Source organism: Aedes aegypti, chromosome 2, assembly GCF_002204515.2.
Source record: "Aedes aegypti strain LVP_AGWG chromosome 2, AaegL5.0 Primary Assembly, whole genome shotgun sequence".
Lineage (NCBI taxonomy): Eukaryota > Metazoa > Arthropoda > Insecta > Diptera > Culicidae > Aedes > Aedes aegypti.
The window spans coordinates 444,505,224-444,522,194 of NC_035108.1; the positions used below are offsets into that span (position 1 = coordinate 444,505,224).

The 16,971-nt window shown below is 37.6% G+C and overlaps 1 protein-coding gene across 2 annotated transcripts in view; it reads right to left on the reverse strand.

The window, feature by feature from the left end:
• LOC5565831 overlaps positions 1-16,251 on the reverse strand; it is a 41,085-nt gene extending 24,834 nt beyond the window's left edge. For both annotated transcript variants that reach the window (XM_021847923.1, XM_021847924.1), the window contains exon 1: positions 15,408-16,251. The gene's annotated coding sequence lies outside the window, so the exon portion shown is untranslated. The remainder of the gene's footprint in view (positions 1-15,407) is intronic.
• Positions 16,252-16,971: the final 720 nt, after the last annotated feature.

The window sequence follows — 16,971 nt, forward strand, 5'->3', positions numbered from 1 at the left end:
GAAGCGTATTCTTTACCCACCATTCAAAAGATAAGGGCTTCCTACGCTCGATAGTGCTAAGGAATCATACAGAATAATTTATTTTGTATGCTCTATGCTGGGTTATACTTCACTGAGTCCTTAAGTGTCCGTAATATGAATCAAAACGGTATTTATTTATAAAAATCACATATTTTTCATTGTGATTCATTCAATTAGAACTGAAATGCTCACCACGTGTCGAAAAAACTAATAGTATTCGACTTTAGACAGAGATACAGTGGATTTTTGATTGATGGAAAACAATTTTCAAATAAATTAATTTTTGCAGCAAACAAGTTTGCTTGTGTTGGTGTACGTGTAGTACCAGTTTTGCAATAGTATCAGTGTGGGCGTAAGTATATAACCTAAAACAAAGCAATGGTGCGAAAACATTCAACATATTCAAGTATTTATGCTTAATATTGACGAATGATCCACTTACCCCACTGCTACACTTCCCCCACTGTACCTTAAATAAATTTGACAAAAATAGACCAAACTTGCCTTTTTAACCAATGAGGTGATTCTAATTTGCTCATGTATTCCTAGATAACAAATGCATTAGCAGCAAAATTTCTGTGAATTTGTGTATCCAGCTATTCGGGAGAAACTGATAATGCTTGAAACTCCATTCAATTTTTCGCTGGAATTTTTTCAACAATGCTGCAAAAAAAAATCGTTTATAAATTCGTCATCAATCTGCTCTAAATATTTGAATGATGCTACAAAATACATTGGCGTTAATAGGGAGGGGCCAGGGGGGGGGGGCCTGGCCCCCCAAATAATGGGTTTGCCCCCCCCGAAAAGAAATTGGTGAAGAAATGACAATATAGTTAAAACTAGTTTTTAGTATGATACTAAAAGCGTTAAATTAATTTTGAATATAAATTTCCGGATAGTGATTGTTTGACAGGCAATAGCAATATGCAATTTTAAAACGTCACATACTGCCATACTGTTTCTTTTTTGCCCTTCTCCGATATTGAAATTCATTGAAACATGTTTTAGAATTAGCAGAACTGGCTTGATCCATTTGTAGTGGTGTTACTAATCAGAAAACCAAAATCTTTTAAAATTTTAAAACAAGCTGCGATATTTTGTGATCAATTTTCTAGAACGAATCGTTGTTACTGGGAAATGTTTGTGTATGAGAGTTATGGTAAAGTTTTATAAAAAAATATTTCTCAAAATAAACAATGGTGCAGCAGGTGAACTTTAGTTTGTATACATTTTTCCCGGAATTTTTAATGTTTCATATTCAAATTTGTGAGTCGTTCGAAAAATTTGTCTTGAGACGTCGGGAGCACACTGAAATGAATTTTATTGTTGAAATTACTGAATCCATGGTAAAATTAAGAACTGCACCAACGATTTTCAACCGACTACATTATCCTGTCAACTTTACCAAAACATAGTCAACATCACTACACAAGAAAATATATTCGGTTTATTTAACTACAGTTGCAGTATTTCTGACTAGAAACATTCGTGATTTGACAAGTTTCGCATTGTACTTTTGACCACACCGTGTTGAACGGTGGGTGTCACGGATTGAAATACAATGCTTTGTAGTTGATTCTACTATGTACATGGTCACATTTACTGCACTGCTCAGTGATTTGTACCAGATTCGGACAAAAAACAACATCTAACCGTGTAGAGTCGTAGATGTCGTAACAATTTTTTGCAATGTTATATTGGCACAAATTTTCTGAAGTTTTTAGAATGAAAATAAGACCCTGTTCTATTTGTTTGTGAAGATCAAACGTAAAAAATTTTTCATACTGAAGATTGTTTTTAGATACGCTTTTAATTCTTTTATAAGTGTAATATGATTTTTTTTTTTTATTAATTTTTCTTACGCAACATTTTTGGCGTCTCACGTAGGTTATATGGACATTACATCAATTCTTTTTTTTTGTCTGTGTTAACGAGATTTTTAACCCTGGGCTAGTTTATCTCGAGACCGACAGCTTTACTTCACTTCCAAATGAAGTCACCACTATAACTTTTTATGTTATACGTGATTATCTCCGAGATGAGATTGGATCCCAGGTCCTCGGCGTGTGTTCTAACCGCTACACCAGGTCCGTCCCCGTATCAATTTGGTTCAAAGATGTTTTTTCGTATTAAATATATATGCATTCATGTAAAATTTCTGTAATTAGAAGACGTTGCGCTATTTGTAAGAGAAATAGATAAAACTTGTTTCTAGATTAATGACGAGATATTGATGATGTACGTTTTTAGATATCATTAGGATGCTTTGAGGTGTATAAGTTACTACATAATTGCTTGGAATCATTTTTTGTCCGATAGTGTGGCAAAAGTTCGAATCAGCGGGGTAAAAGTTCGACCCATATAAGCTCGCAGATAAATTTACAAATTACCCCAAATTCACATATTATCTTCATGTTTAGGTTAATTTGCCTGATCGTGCGAAAAAAGTCACCAACCTTTTACATTTCACTTAGTTTTGCTTTTTTGGGCTTTGGACATTTTTTTAAATGAAGAATTAGTGTGTATTTATCTGTAAGTTAAGTTTATGGCTGGTATCAAGTATGTCTGTCGTTAAAGTGTCGGTATTTTGTGTTTCGGCCAGCAAACAGTTCGTTTAAGACAATCAGCGAAATTATAGAAAATATGTTGAAGGTTGACTGTATGGTTTTTTTTTCTTCTCAACTGCTATTGTTTTTATGAAAATTTTGATTATACCACTAAGGTCGAACTTTTGCCCTACCTTACTTTGATTGTATATTAATAAATCCATGATCAAAATACCTTCCATCCTGCTTTCTTCAAACAACCCGTCGGGTTCGGGTCGGGTTCGGGTATGAAAATTTTTATTTTTTCGGATTCGTGTTTGGGTAAAAAAAATATCGGGTACGGGTCGGGTTCGGGCTTGAAAAAAGTCGGGTTTAGCTGGGTTTGGGTCGGGTTTGGAGATAGTTGTTCACAAAGTAACAACCGGAAAGCATCCCTATGAATCAGAAACGATGTATTTATCATCTTTTTGAATTCGGGTTCTATTCGAGTTTTTCTTAGAAAACTTTTTCGGGTTTTGGGTCGCGTTCGGGTTTGAACAGCGAAAATTTTTCGGGTTAGGGTCGGGTCCAGGTTCGCTTTTAAATTTTTGTCTAGGGTTCGGGTCAGGTCCGGGTTTGAAGGATTAAAATAAGTCGGGTACGGGTCGGATTCGGGTTTGAAAAATTTGAAACCCGACCATCTCTATAAAGAATCTGATAAAAAAATGCTAATATACCGTCTCAGCAGACGACGTACTGCCAACGTTTAGTGATTAATTTGATCAATAAGTCATAAACATGTAAAATTATTTGTGAAAACTCGAACCGCATAAAAAAACCAACTTAGACTTCTTAAGTCTGCAACAAAATTGCCTGCATTATAAGTCGCGCTCTTCTTCGGTGCAACTGAAGGTCAACAAACCCCCGGGCAATCCAATGAACTCTTTTCCGAGAGGCAGAACAGAGCTGGTTTCGTTCCAAATTGAATTGGCCGTCGTCGTCGCACAAATAGAGGATGAAAATCAAAAGAGGGAGTATACCTACATGTAGGCAAAGGGCGATTCGCGCACCCTGGCTTGCTTCTAAGCATGACCATTAGGGGAGACTGGGGAGTCTTTTCGTTCTTAAGGCTGTTGTAACTCTGCAGGGATATCATCATTCTGACGAGATTTCTGCATAGGCTCACAAGTAAACATGTTTTGCCAGATTATACATTACAGAGTGATGCGAAATTTTGTTAAAAGTACACAAAATTTCGTGTTTCCAATTACATGTCTTGTGAATCTAAACACGAGAATTTTAAGATGTGCGTTTGATTTTACTTTTTAAATCTCCAAATACTGAAAAGTTGAGATGAATTGTTAAAATATACACAAACGTTTTGAGATCTTTGTTGAATTTTATCGGAGTCAATGCAAACCAGTTTATCCTAAAAGATTATTTTCACACCATCTGATGGGTTACCTGCTTTGATACTGTATTTCACATGGAAGTAGTATTGCATAAAATTACTTAGATTAAAACTATATAGATTTCGACAAATTAGGATGGGATCAAGTATCCCCAGGGATCAAATCCACCCAGTCTCCCCTACGCTTCTCTTCTCATAACATCGAAATAGCCCATATTTGCGCTGGGGGATTGTTAGCGTTGCTAACGATATTGCCGTCACTCTTGGCTACCGCCATTTGCGCTCTCTCTTCCAATGGATAATCAATAATAAATATATAGAACACAATCATTTCTATGCGCGCACTGCCATGCCATGCGATATATGTACCCTCCCACCGGGGCCTCATCCTGGAGGCGAAAATGGATATTGGGTGAGGCGTAACAAATAATAGGCCGCTGGCGCGTGCTCAATTGCTGTGCACAGTATTCAGACCACTGCTGGTTGGTATGCCAACCGTGTGCTCTTCTCGTTTTGTGGAGGTGACTTTGCATCTGGAACATAAGTCGTGGCTGATCTTATTGACCCTGCGATCCTAAGCTCTCCTCGAGCTATCGACAGTATGCTATCTACCCTTTCATTCCATCAGACTCTTCTCCTTAATGGTATCACATCCCACTTAGAGCTAAACCTGCCCTAACTTAATGATCCCAGAACTGTTCCAGTAGAGTTGCTCTTAACTCCAATGATATCATTATTATTACAGATAAGAAAGATCGGCAGACTAATGAATGAACAGAGGTCGGATCCGCGCCCAGAAAGCCATGCCTCCAGCAAAAATATGGATTCAATGATCCATCTTGGTGCTCGCTAGAATGGGGCAACGCATTATAATCTTGCGTTCAGCGTAAGTGCTCATTATGAGGTGTCAAAGTGATTAAATTTATATGAAATTACACCTAATCAATTTAATGCTGAAATTATAGGTACGCTTCGCTAAATCAAGAATGTATGCTGCTCTGAGGCTTTCTATATATTTACTGCACACTGAGCCAAAATCAAAATTGAGCCCGATAAAACCTCTAACGCTTTAGGAGTTCATTTTTTAAAGTTGGTGTCTTCGGAGACTTCTCATTGATTTATTTGGTTTGATAAGTTGATTGGAAATTTTGCCGCACAAGAAGCGCTGCGATACAAACTTTTTTATTTCACGTTCTATACCTTTCTTGTCTTTGACAAAGTTATGCAATGAGGAAAAATACAACTAGTTTTCGAAAACACCTAAGTTCTAAAACATCAAACAACAAAATAATGATTAGTAAATAAAAACCGAAATCTTTACTACACCATTTAATTCCACAGCTGTTTGTATTCTTTGAAATATACGCGTGTTTTGACCTCAAGTGTAGGACGAAAGACGAGTCTAGTGCATGACGGTCAAAGGATACAAACTTAAGTTGAATTAAATTTTATCCAGCTTTTTACGCTTACCATAAAACGATGAGGGGTGTTTTGATTTTGACATTTCTTGCCGACTGATTTTATAGTTAAATTTTTGTAGACTGAAATTTAAGATTGTTGATTGAAATGTCAAAAAGTTTCACTACGTCTGCTTGCAGCTAATATTGGCTAGAACAGCTGTTCCTCATAGTTATTAATCGAATTTATTAATTTAATTTATTTCTTTTAGGAACCAGAAACCAATACGACAATACTGACATGAATCGAATAGGGCGATATTCAAAACTGAAAAGGCAATAGATGACTCTTTTTCAGTGGTAGTAAAAACGAAATCCTGAAGCAAATAGAGCATAATGAAGATGAACTAAACACCAAAAGTTATGTATTCATATTACGCTTGATTTCTAATCACTACTTTTTCGATCCAGTTTCCTAATTGCAAGTAATTTACGTTTTTCATTATTTACCATACGTTTTGACAGTTCATCGACTACCATTCTTCCATGCGCTTGTGTTTGAAATTTGAGAAATTTGAGAATCCAGCGTAGCGCGATCAGTGAAAGGAATACACACATCAGTGTCGCCGCTAGGCGGCCAGCACAGATAAACTGAATGTTCGAAGGGTTGTTGTCTGTACTTTTTGCCACTGGCGCCAACTGTTAGCGATTAAGAAAATAAACAGTCGTTACCCTATTGCAAAACTCTATCGTTTATGGACATCATTAATTGTTAGCTATATCCCTACCAAATACTCAGGCCACACACTGGGCGAAGTTGTGGATCCTGTAAGATCTCTAGTGGTATGGGAATGTTTCGTCCCACGAAACGAATTTGTAATAGAGTCATCACAAAACACAACCCAGTGGTCTCTGGACTGGTCAGCGGAACTATCTACTAAAAACAATTTTTACAAACCATTTGAAGTTCTCGCAGTAGATACCCGCTTATTTTAAGTTGTTAGATCCTTCCTCCTTAGATCTTCTTCAAAATAGATTAGTATCATAACCATAAGCTTCCTGCCTGTCAATCTAAAATACTAAACCTATTAGAATAAAAGAGGGAATTTAAAAAATGATCGATTTTCATTTCCAAAAACACCAGACTTGACTTCTCTATGTCAACATAAATATTTTTTACCACCACAAAGCTTGCTTTGATCAAGCTATAAAACTTATTATAGTGTTTGCAAGAAATGTCTGAAGGGGGTGATTAAAAAATTGCTAGCGTAAAAAGCTGGATAGTATTAAATTCGGTTTTCATTTACTTACAGCTCGGATATATATTATCAAAGTTATAAAAAAATCCACGTGCTTATGTGGGATTCGAACCCACGATTTAAGTGGCTCAATAGTTTAGTTGGTAAAGCTTTCGTCCAGCATACAAGAGTCGTGGGTTCGAATCATACGACCAAAGCAAGCGAAGAAAAACATCCCATCTGTATCGGTCTATGATCGACAATATACAAGCTTGATAAATAACAACTGAAAACGAGAGCCCCATGTTATGTCTACCTTTCTCAAGACTTCCCGGACTGTTGACGTAAAAACATATTGTTTTATTCTCTATTTGCAGATATAAAACCCCAAAGAGAGAATGATGATAAAACTCACTTTTCTCGTTCATTTACCGTTGGTGTAGTGCTTTATTTCACTGGCATGACAAATACTGGCAATATAAATGTGTTCGAAACGTCGGATGAACATTTAAAATCCGTTTTTGAGCATAATAGATTGAAGGCCATAACCTAGAAGATTAAACCATCAGCAACGCAATGTCATTAACTGTTACATCTGAGGTTGAGCATGGGGCTTTCCTCAGTTTATATCTCAAAGCGTTGATTTTTTTATGAATACTTTGTAGCAAACACTTTCAGAACTTTCAATTCTGTACATTTTTGTTGAAATCACCAAAGACCTATCTCGATTAGAAGCTATAGATGATTTTCGTTCAAAAATATATTATTTTCATATGTTGTTAGTCTCATTGCAAACAAAAACCGTCCTCACAATTTTTAAAAGATTGAGGATCTGTTTGCGCCTTCAGATATATCTCCATTTGAAAACAATTATTTTTTCGAAGAAAATCTCTGATAACCCTGCAACCAGAAGAGATAGAACAGTAGTTTCTCAGGCAAAAAGTTGCGCAATCAAAAGTTTTTAATGTCTCGGAACAACGTTTTTGCGAGAAATTATCGTATAAAAAGTTGACAAGAAAAAAAATGATTTTTCAGGACCACCCTAAATTATTTGTTTAAAAAAACCATAACTCGCGAACGATAAGAGATAGGAATTTGAGTTCTTCGGCAAAGTTGCTCCAAATCCAAATGCTCTAAAACATTGTAGAACATTGTACAGGCCTGAATGCGTCAACGAAAATGTTTGTATTCTGATCTCGTAAACCATGCGGGCCTCCCTAATTTCACATAACTGTAGAAATGACTGAAAAATAAGAGAAACTTTGCCGAAGACACCATATATCTAAAATTGACGGTTCCTGCTTTTTTCTTCCTAGACATGGCTCTGGGACCAATGTGCAATGTTATGATGTCAAGATAACTGTGCATTCGGGGGAACAGCATTCAAGGAAATAGCTTTCGGGGTGATGGAATTCGGGGTAATGGCATTCGGGGAAATTAAATTGGGGGGAATAGCATTCGGGGTAATGGGGTTTTTTATACTTAATTTTTGCGCCCCCCTAAATAAAAAAATCAATTCTATTTTGAGGTTAGGCTGGACAGTTTCAAAACTGCGTTTGCAGCTAAGACAAAATTGTGACACCCAAGTTACGGTAAAAAATCGAGCTAAGGCATTCAAATAGAAAAAAATATGACGGCAGACGTTCGGAAAGCCTTATAAGATTGATTGAGGCGAGCTCACTCTATGGCGCTAAATAATAATATTAATAATAATAATAATAATAATAATAATAATAATAATAATAATAATAATAATAATAATAATAATAATAATAATAATAATAATAACCAATGTTGCGGCCAGGATGTCTTTCCCTACGTTGTGTTATTTTTGATGATGAACGGACAACGAATCAAACGCACTACTTTCAATACTTCTAATTTATTACCACCGAGGGGCAGCGTGCCCGCTCGGTGGGGAACGAACGATAATGTACAAGCAAGACAAATTTACAAGTGATGATGCTGTGTCAAGTGTGGCTTATATATACTGTAGAGGTAGTACGGTTGAATGCTATCGTGTTGCAGCTAGTTACGACATTCAGTAACGACATCCGGATGGAGTTTGGTATTGACAAATGCATGTCAATTCATCTACGTCGGGGTCAAGTTATGGATGCCAGCTGTTTCCGCGTCAACGAGCAGGAGGAGATTCGGAATATGGTTGAAGGCGAAACGTATAAATACCTTGGATTCCTGCAACTTAAAGGTATTCGCCACACGATGATCAAGAAGGAGCTGCAGGAAAAGTTTTTGTCACGTGTCAACTGTATTCTGAAAAGCTTTCTGTCTGCCGGCAACAAGGTGAAGGCGATCAACACGTTTGCTGTGCCCCTGTTGACGTATAGTTTCGGGGTGGTAAAGTGGACCAAGACTGACTTGGAGGCGATAGAACGAGCAGTACGAGTGGCGTTCACCAAGCACCGAATGCGCCACCCAAAATCGTCCATTGAGAGAGTCACCCTGCCACGTGCAGCAGGAGGAAGAGGCGTCACCGATATCCAGGCACTATGTGTCTCCCAGATCCAGCAGCTGCGGGCATATTTCGTAGAAAGCCAGAACCGCCACGAAATTTACCGCACTGTATGCGAAGCTGACCACGGCTTCAGCGCCCTGCATCTGGCGCAGGAGGATTACCAGCTGAACTGCGACATCAAAACCGTCGATGAGATGATCGCAATGTGGAAGCAGAAGGAGTTGCATGGAACGCACCCCCATCAACTGGAGCTCGAGCACATCGATAAGGTGGCGTCAAACACGTGGCTGGTGCGGGGTGACCTCTTCTCAGAAACAGAAGGTTTCATGGTAGCCATCCAGGACCGGGTAATTGCGACGAAGAACTATCGGCACTACATATTGCACGAAGACGTGGAGGACCGCTGTAGGAAGTGCAATTCAGTAGGGGAGACTATCGAGCATGTCGTTGCCGGCTGTTCAGTACTAGCTGGATCAGCCTACCTCGATCGTCACAACGAAGTTGCCAAGATTGTGCATCAACAGCTTGCCCTTAAGCACAACTTGGTGGATCGATTTGTGCCCTACTACAAGTACCTGCCTGACCCGGTTCTGGAAAATAGTTGCATAAAGCTGTACTGGGATCGCGAGATCATAACGGACGTCCTCATCCGTGCCAACCGCCCCGACATTGTAGTCTACGACAAAAGGATGAGACGAGTTACACTCATCGACATCGCTGTACCGCTGGACCACAATGTCCAATCAACGTTCTCTAACAAGATAGCGAAGTACCACGACTTGGCGGAGGAGTTGAAGCAGATGTGGCACCTAGAGGACGTCCGTATAGTTCCGGTAGTCCTCTCAGCGACCGGAATTGTCCCGAAATCTCTCCTAAGGTCCCTAGACGAGCTGGAATTGAAGAAGGACCTACACAGCATCCAAAAGGCGGTGATTCTTGGAACCTGCAGCATAGTTAGACGGTTCCTGAACCACCACAACTGAGAAGCTCATCCAGCAGACTCATTAGGATAAGTTAAACCGACCAATGAGATCCACAGAGCCTAATCCCCTTTGGCATACAGATTGCCCGGGGTAGGTGAAAGTTTCCAGCATTTTTTGCTGAGAAGTGCCAAAACTCTATAATAATAATAATAATAATAATAATAGGAGTATAAACTCCTCATATCAATCCTTTATGCAACCATACGAATAAGAACTCATAGCTACAAGTGTGACTTGGAAAATGCATTCTTTAAATTCAGTCTTCTAAAAATCCCACTTCAAGAGCTGCTGAGATCAAAAGCCATCAGAATAAGATTTTTGCCGCGCGCATCTTTTGCTCAAATCCAGACATGCAATGAATTATGCCACGTGTATGAGAGGATTGAATCCCAGGATTAATTTATTAATCGATAAATATCGATAAATATAATAATTAATCGATTGTTAGCCGGGTAAATGAATCGAGTAAGCATTGATATTTTATTCCATATCAATTGAAAATTTTTGTCTGACAGGAATTTATTATCATAGCTGTTTCCAGTGAACGGCTTCTGGAAACTAGCGACAATTTTTAGTAACATTATGGCCCGACGTAATGAATTCACATGTAGATGGGACTTCGAGCTCCTTAACAGAGAATATGAATCAGGACAATTTAGATTGAGTTTCCGTTGAAACATGTCAAAATTCAACGAAATAGAGTTTCGTTGAATTTTGCTTTTATTTGCTTTTAAATGCTTGCTTTTAAATGCTTGAATTTGCTTTTAAATCTTTGTCTTGGTTGATTTCTCCTTGAGTGAAAATGACCAAAAGTACCTAGTGACATTTTGGTGTGGTATATGATACCATTTCTCCTCTATCCTCACTTGCTGAGCTTCATTGCCTTCCATATCACTTCCTCTCATGTTCGGTAGACAGGTTCTATTCGTCATACGATCCAATTCCCAATGAAACGTCTAATATTCCAGATGAAGAGCATTTTACCTTGACTCGATTGCCTATGAGCGTAATGATGAGATTCAATCATGAGATTGAAACCTTGCATGAGTCACGCACGCTGAGATTGGAAAAATCAGGATTCAAAACTATCCCGCGCTTTGAGATTATTTCAAAGCATGCTTTTTTTAAATCTGGGAGCAGAAGGATGCTCTTAGAAGACTGTTTAAATTATGAAAAATTGCGTTATACCAAACGGAATTATGCCAAATAGGGAAGAGCCATCGTGGATTAGCCATAAAATGTTTCACGCAAAATTTGCCCCTTTGCAAGCTCCTATGTCAAAAATTTGGAAGAATCTCCGGGGCAAAGGACTGCTACAATTATGTTCACAAATGATCAGCAAGAGTTTAATAAATTTATTTTGTATGGAAAAAAGTTTCTCGAAAGTGAACCCTTTTTTCGAAAAAAATATCTGTTAGGAGTACCAGTGCCAAATATTTGTATGAAAAAAGTTTAAAACTAAGATATAACTCATCATTCATCTAATCGCCATACTAATATTTTATAATTAACGTTGTAACGATTTTTTGTGCAGAGACGCTAGAGGCCGTTCATAAATCACGTGTTTTTTTTCCGGAATTTTAGATCCCCTTCCCCTTTGAGGTCATCTGTTCATACACAAATTTCAAAATTTGTATAATTGTACATGGACCGTGATATTTAGCCAGATCTCCTCTCCCCCCATAAATGATCACGTGGTTTATGGATGATCCCCTAGTGTGTTCTAGCTTCATGTGGTGAGTAGCGAATCAGACGATGTATGCAGCCCATTGCTTGGAAAATTTCTAAGACAAGCGCTGAAAAAATGCCTCTAAAATGTTTTTTTATCAATGTAGACATTGAGCAATACTCGCTGAAACCAGGCCGCCATCGGCACCCATCGTTAGAATTCCAATTTTATGTCACTGATCGCTAGTTTTCGATAAAACTTAAGGGTGGTCCTTTCGGTTTTCTCAAATTGGTGGACCCCTCGCACGTCAGCTAGCTAAACAGTTTGCGAAAAAACCCATTTTTTGATAAATCTTGGGTATTTCTTCACGTGATATGCCTCATATTTCCCTTGGAACACATAGCAAACTTAGTGGAATCATATAGAGAAAGGATATAGCTTTCATTTGAAGTTAAAAAAAATTTGGCCGCCATCTTGGATTTTATTAGAAAAATCGTTTTTTTACCATTAGCGCACCGCTAGTTTTCAATTCTGAGATCACCATCAGAAAGCTGAGGAAAAATTACGTAAGATAGGCTACATAAACTAGGTGAGCAATGGTATTTACCCTATGAAATGAACGATTTTCTAAGTCATGTTCTACGATTTTGACGTATATGGCGATTGCAATCAACGCAAACATCATTTTTTGTACAACAAAGAAACAAGTTTTCAATAGTTGGTTTATTACTCGAGTGAGATGAAGGATAGGAGTATTATTTTGAGTGAAAAAATTGGCGGCCATCTTGGATTTTGACGCCATCTTGGTTTTAAGTAGTAGAATGAGTTTTCACCTTGATAGCACTCAACATGTTGAATATGCTACCATTACACTTACTTTTCTTCATGTTCTTCTTTTTCCTGTCGTTACGTCCCTACTGGAACAGAGCCAGCCCCTCAGCTTAACTAGCTTCAAAAACGAATGATCAAATAGGATTTTTAACGCTTATTTGTTACCGGAATGATTGTTCTGCATATCTTCGAATTAAAAAAATAGCATTACTTCTTTCACTTATTTGGTCTAAACCATTGATTGAAATTAACAATCGGTTAAACAGCTGAGATAAGGTAAGAAAGAAAGAATCTGATTGTTTTTTTTAAGGAGGCCTCAAAATTCAGCATGATGAGCGTTGAGATGGCAAAAAATCATTCAACTGTTAAAATCTAAGATAGTGTCGAAATCCCAGATGGCCGCGAGATTTTCCAATCTCAAAATGATACACCTGCGTTTCGACATTACGTCCACATTAGAACAAAGCCTGCTTCTCGTTTTTCAATTTCGCTATTTTCACATGCATGTTGGGCGGTAATAAAAACGATACTTTATGGTTATGGTAAGAATTTTTTTTCTTGAAAATTTAAGATTTCCATTATAAGTAAATGCACGTTTGGCAATGTTTTATGGTAAAACTACAGATATTTCTACAAGACTTACTAATGTCCCAACGCGCAATTTATGAACTTCATTCAATGACAAAAATGCATATGGTAAAAAAATGTTTATTTATTTCAATCAATGTTTTTGACAGTTTTCATTCATTGAATTTATTTATACATAATTCCTGAATTCAAAGATATGTCGAAGAATTATTCTGGTATGAAAAATCGCATTATATAAGAAAATTCCTATTCAATAACCTGTATTTATAACACAACTAACAAAGCTGAGTATCAGTCTCGGTTCCGGTAGGGACGTAACGACAGGATATGAATAATAAGAAGAAGAATAAGAAGAAGAGTTTACGTAACCTTGGTAGCCTCTACATTCGACATGCTGAGTGCTATCAAGGTGAAAAATACATTCTACTACTTAAAATCAAGATGGCGTCAAAATCCAAGATGGCCGCCAGATTTTATCACTCAAAATAATGTTCTTATTCTTCTCTCGACTCGAATAAAAAACCAACGATTGAAGAAAAAATGTTTCTTTGTTATACAAAAAATTATGTTTGCATTGATTTCACTCGCCGTATACGTCAAAATCGTAGAACATGACTTAGAAAATCGTTCATTTCATAGTGTAAATACCATTGCTCACCTAGTTGCTGTAGCCTATCTCACGTAATTTTTCCTCAGCTTTCTGATGGTGATCTCAGAATTGAAAACTAGCGGTGCGCTAATGGTGAAAAAAACGATTTTTCTAACAAAATCCAAGATGGCGGCCAAATTAAAAATGGCCGCCAAATTTTTTTTAACTTCAAATTAAAGCTATATCCTTTCTCTATACGATGCCACTAAGTTTGCTATGTGTTCCAAGGGAAATATGGGACATATCACGTGAAGAAATACCCAAGATTTATCAAAAAATGGGCTTTTTCACAAACTGTTTAGCTAGCTGGCGTACGAGAGGTCCACCAATTTGAGAAAACCGAAAGGACGACCCTTAAGTTTTATCGACAACTAGCGATCAGTGACATCAAATCGGAATTCTAACGATGGGTGCCGATGGCGGCCTGGTTTCAACGAGAATTGCTCTTTATGAAAATTGATTATTTAAGGGAATATAATTTCTCAACTTTCACACTGAAGAGCCGAAAAAAGCTCCATATAACTTTATTTGGATATTGATATCAAAATCACAAAATAAATTTGAGTATCAATTAATTAAATAATCTTTCATTCACTGAAACTGTTTGCAGGAATTACTGAAACATTTCAAGATAATTCAACGTAAAATACGAGTATGAATATCTTGAAATATTTACTGAAAACTAGTGAAAGTTTTGCTATGGAAAGCACTTAAGTGATCCTTATTTTTTATTATGATTCGTGGTTTTCGCCGTTAACCGTTAACCAGCCGAGTGGAAGTTTTAAAAACTATCGAAACACTAAACATTACAATTGAATTAAATGGACAAATTGATGTGAAATTTGCAAAAAAAGTTACACGTCTTCTCAGTGAGAATCGAACTTACGACTCTCGGTTTACAAGATAGGGTGCGTTACCCATCCACCACGAGAGAACTCATGGACGCAGAAGTTAACCTGTATTCGATTTCAACTCAATAATCACGTGGTCCTCTTTCCCAAAGCGCACCTCTATCGGAATCGTTGACATTTAAGTTTATTTTGATGCTCCAAATACCGTGGTGCACCAATACCCGGATCCGTGAAATTTAACAAGGCATGTCTTGTTCTTAAATCCGGACGACTGTATAAAAAAGCCGGACACTTTTGAATAAATATCCGGACATCCGCGTTTTAGTCGTTTAAATTGAAATAAAGTTAGGCAACATGTATTTTTATGTAGCCAAAACTTCATTTACTTTACATATTGATGCATAAAAGCTATTCAGTTTGCGTTGAAGCATAAATTGTGAGGAAGATCTCGTGATTCGATTACCTACTTCTTCAATTGCGGATTGGCTCAAGTTATCTGCTACAATCATTGCCCATACATTATTTTTCTGAAATAATCAACATTGAGCAATCGAAAATTATAAATATTACCAATGAAGGTTTCTCACGGTTAGTCACAAAACAACACAAAAATTGTAAAATTACAATCACTACAAAACTTGGCAGTACTTAGTACTTAGTTTCAGTTGAGATTGTATATGCCCAAAATAGCCAGTTAATATTTGAACAATTAAGCTGTCAGCATATTTGCACAGTTAATTCACAGTTTTCTCTACGTCTAAAACATACCTCGATAAAAAAAAACCACAAATCGTAATTGTCTTCGTTCCGCACAACTGTCCACCAGTTCCAGCACGCCGTTTACTGATCTGATCGCAGGTGTTTATCCTGTTTTCCGCACTGCTGCAACTATAATGTATTACACCTTCTTTTTTATGTGGGATGCTATTTTTTTACGATCGAACTCTCTTATTGTTGCTTCTACAACTCAACTGTTTGCCCACGCGCACAACAGGCCAATAAGCCAGCTCTAATCTAATTTCCTTCTTCGATTTGTGCTGCTGCTTCTGCTTCTGCTAGTTCTACGATGCGGTCAATCCGCTACGGCGATTGAGTTCAACACTGAATGGATTACTTTTTTTTTGTAGCCTCAACTGTTGCACCTAGGTAAAGTTACTGTACTGTTCTTCCTTTACTGGATCTCACCAAATAGAGTCTTCACCGCAGAGTTTATGCTAGTCACGCAAAATTAAGCGGAATAAACAGGTAGCTCTCTTCACCGCACATTCTTTTCACTTGCCATCAACTTGATCCGATACGCTCACTTTGCACTTGATTTACTTTTGTTCTAAGCTCGGGTAATGTACCTTGTTCTACCAGTCACAAATGGTACACGATTTCGCACCGGCAACGGTCGAAAAGCCACGTGCCTCCACTCTAAGCGATTCACTGACGAGAGACTTCAACGCACTCGAAGTAAGCGACGAACTCGCGCTGCACAGAACGAACGCTCGTCAAGTCGGCGCGAAGTTTTTCCTGGATTTTGCTCTCAAGCCGGAGATTATTGCAAAGACGTTCTGTTGCTGCTACTGCTGCTCGGTCAAGGTCTGGGTTGAGAATGGGCAGGAGAAAGACTTTTCCACGCGATATATTCGCGATCGGTTGAGGCTGCGAGGCGGCGAGAACGGGTCCGGGTCGGCCGATTTGAAAGACGATCACGGTGCTCCCCAGACTGTTATTATAAGAAAAAAATGTCCATCAAATGTACGCTCACCAATCGACTTCTATGACAAAAATGCATGTAGAGCCTGTTTCTAAATTGCGCCTCATTGATGGTGTAGGTCATCAATTTTATGAGAAAAACAATGATATAACCCGTTTTGACTCACATTCTGAAGACTCAAGGTTTACAACCATTTCAAATATATCTGATAGGCATAAATCAGTTGATATTTTTGAAACATTAAATTTATTCGCAAAGTTTAACTATAAACCTATAACCTATAACTATAAATTATAAAAACAATGATTTATAATCTTTTACTATTAATTTTCGCAAAAATGTATGGAACAAAATTTTGCTTTAAACGTCGAATTAACACATTAATGCTGGCTCATATTACAAACACCTTAATTCAAATTCCGAACACCACGAGTAAATCATATTCATATAAATCATTTTCCATATAACATACACTGTAAAAGTTAGGGGTCACCCCTTAAAAAGATACAAAAGTTTTTTGTACATATGTACAGTGCTGATCTAATTCCCCGAACGCTTAGAATTCCGGACCCCGGCTTTAACTTACCCAAACATTGTTATCTCTGGGATTACATGTTTAATTTGAAATCT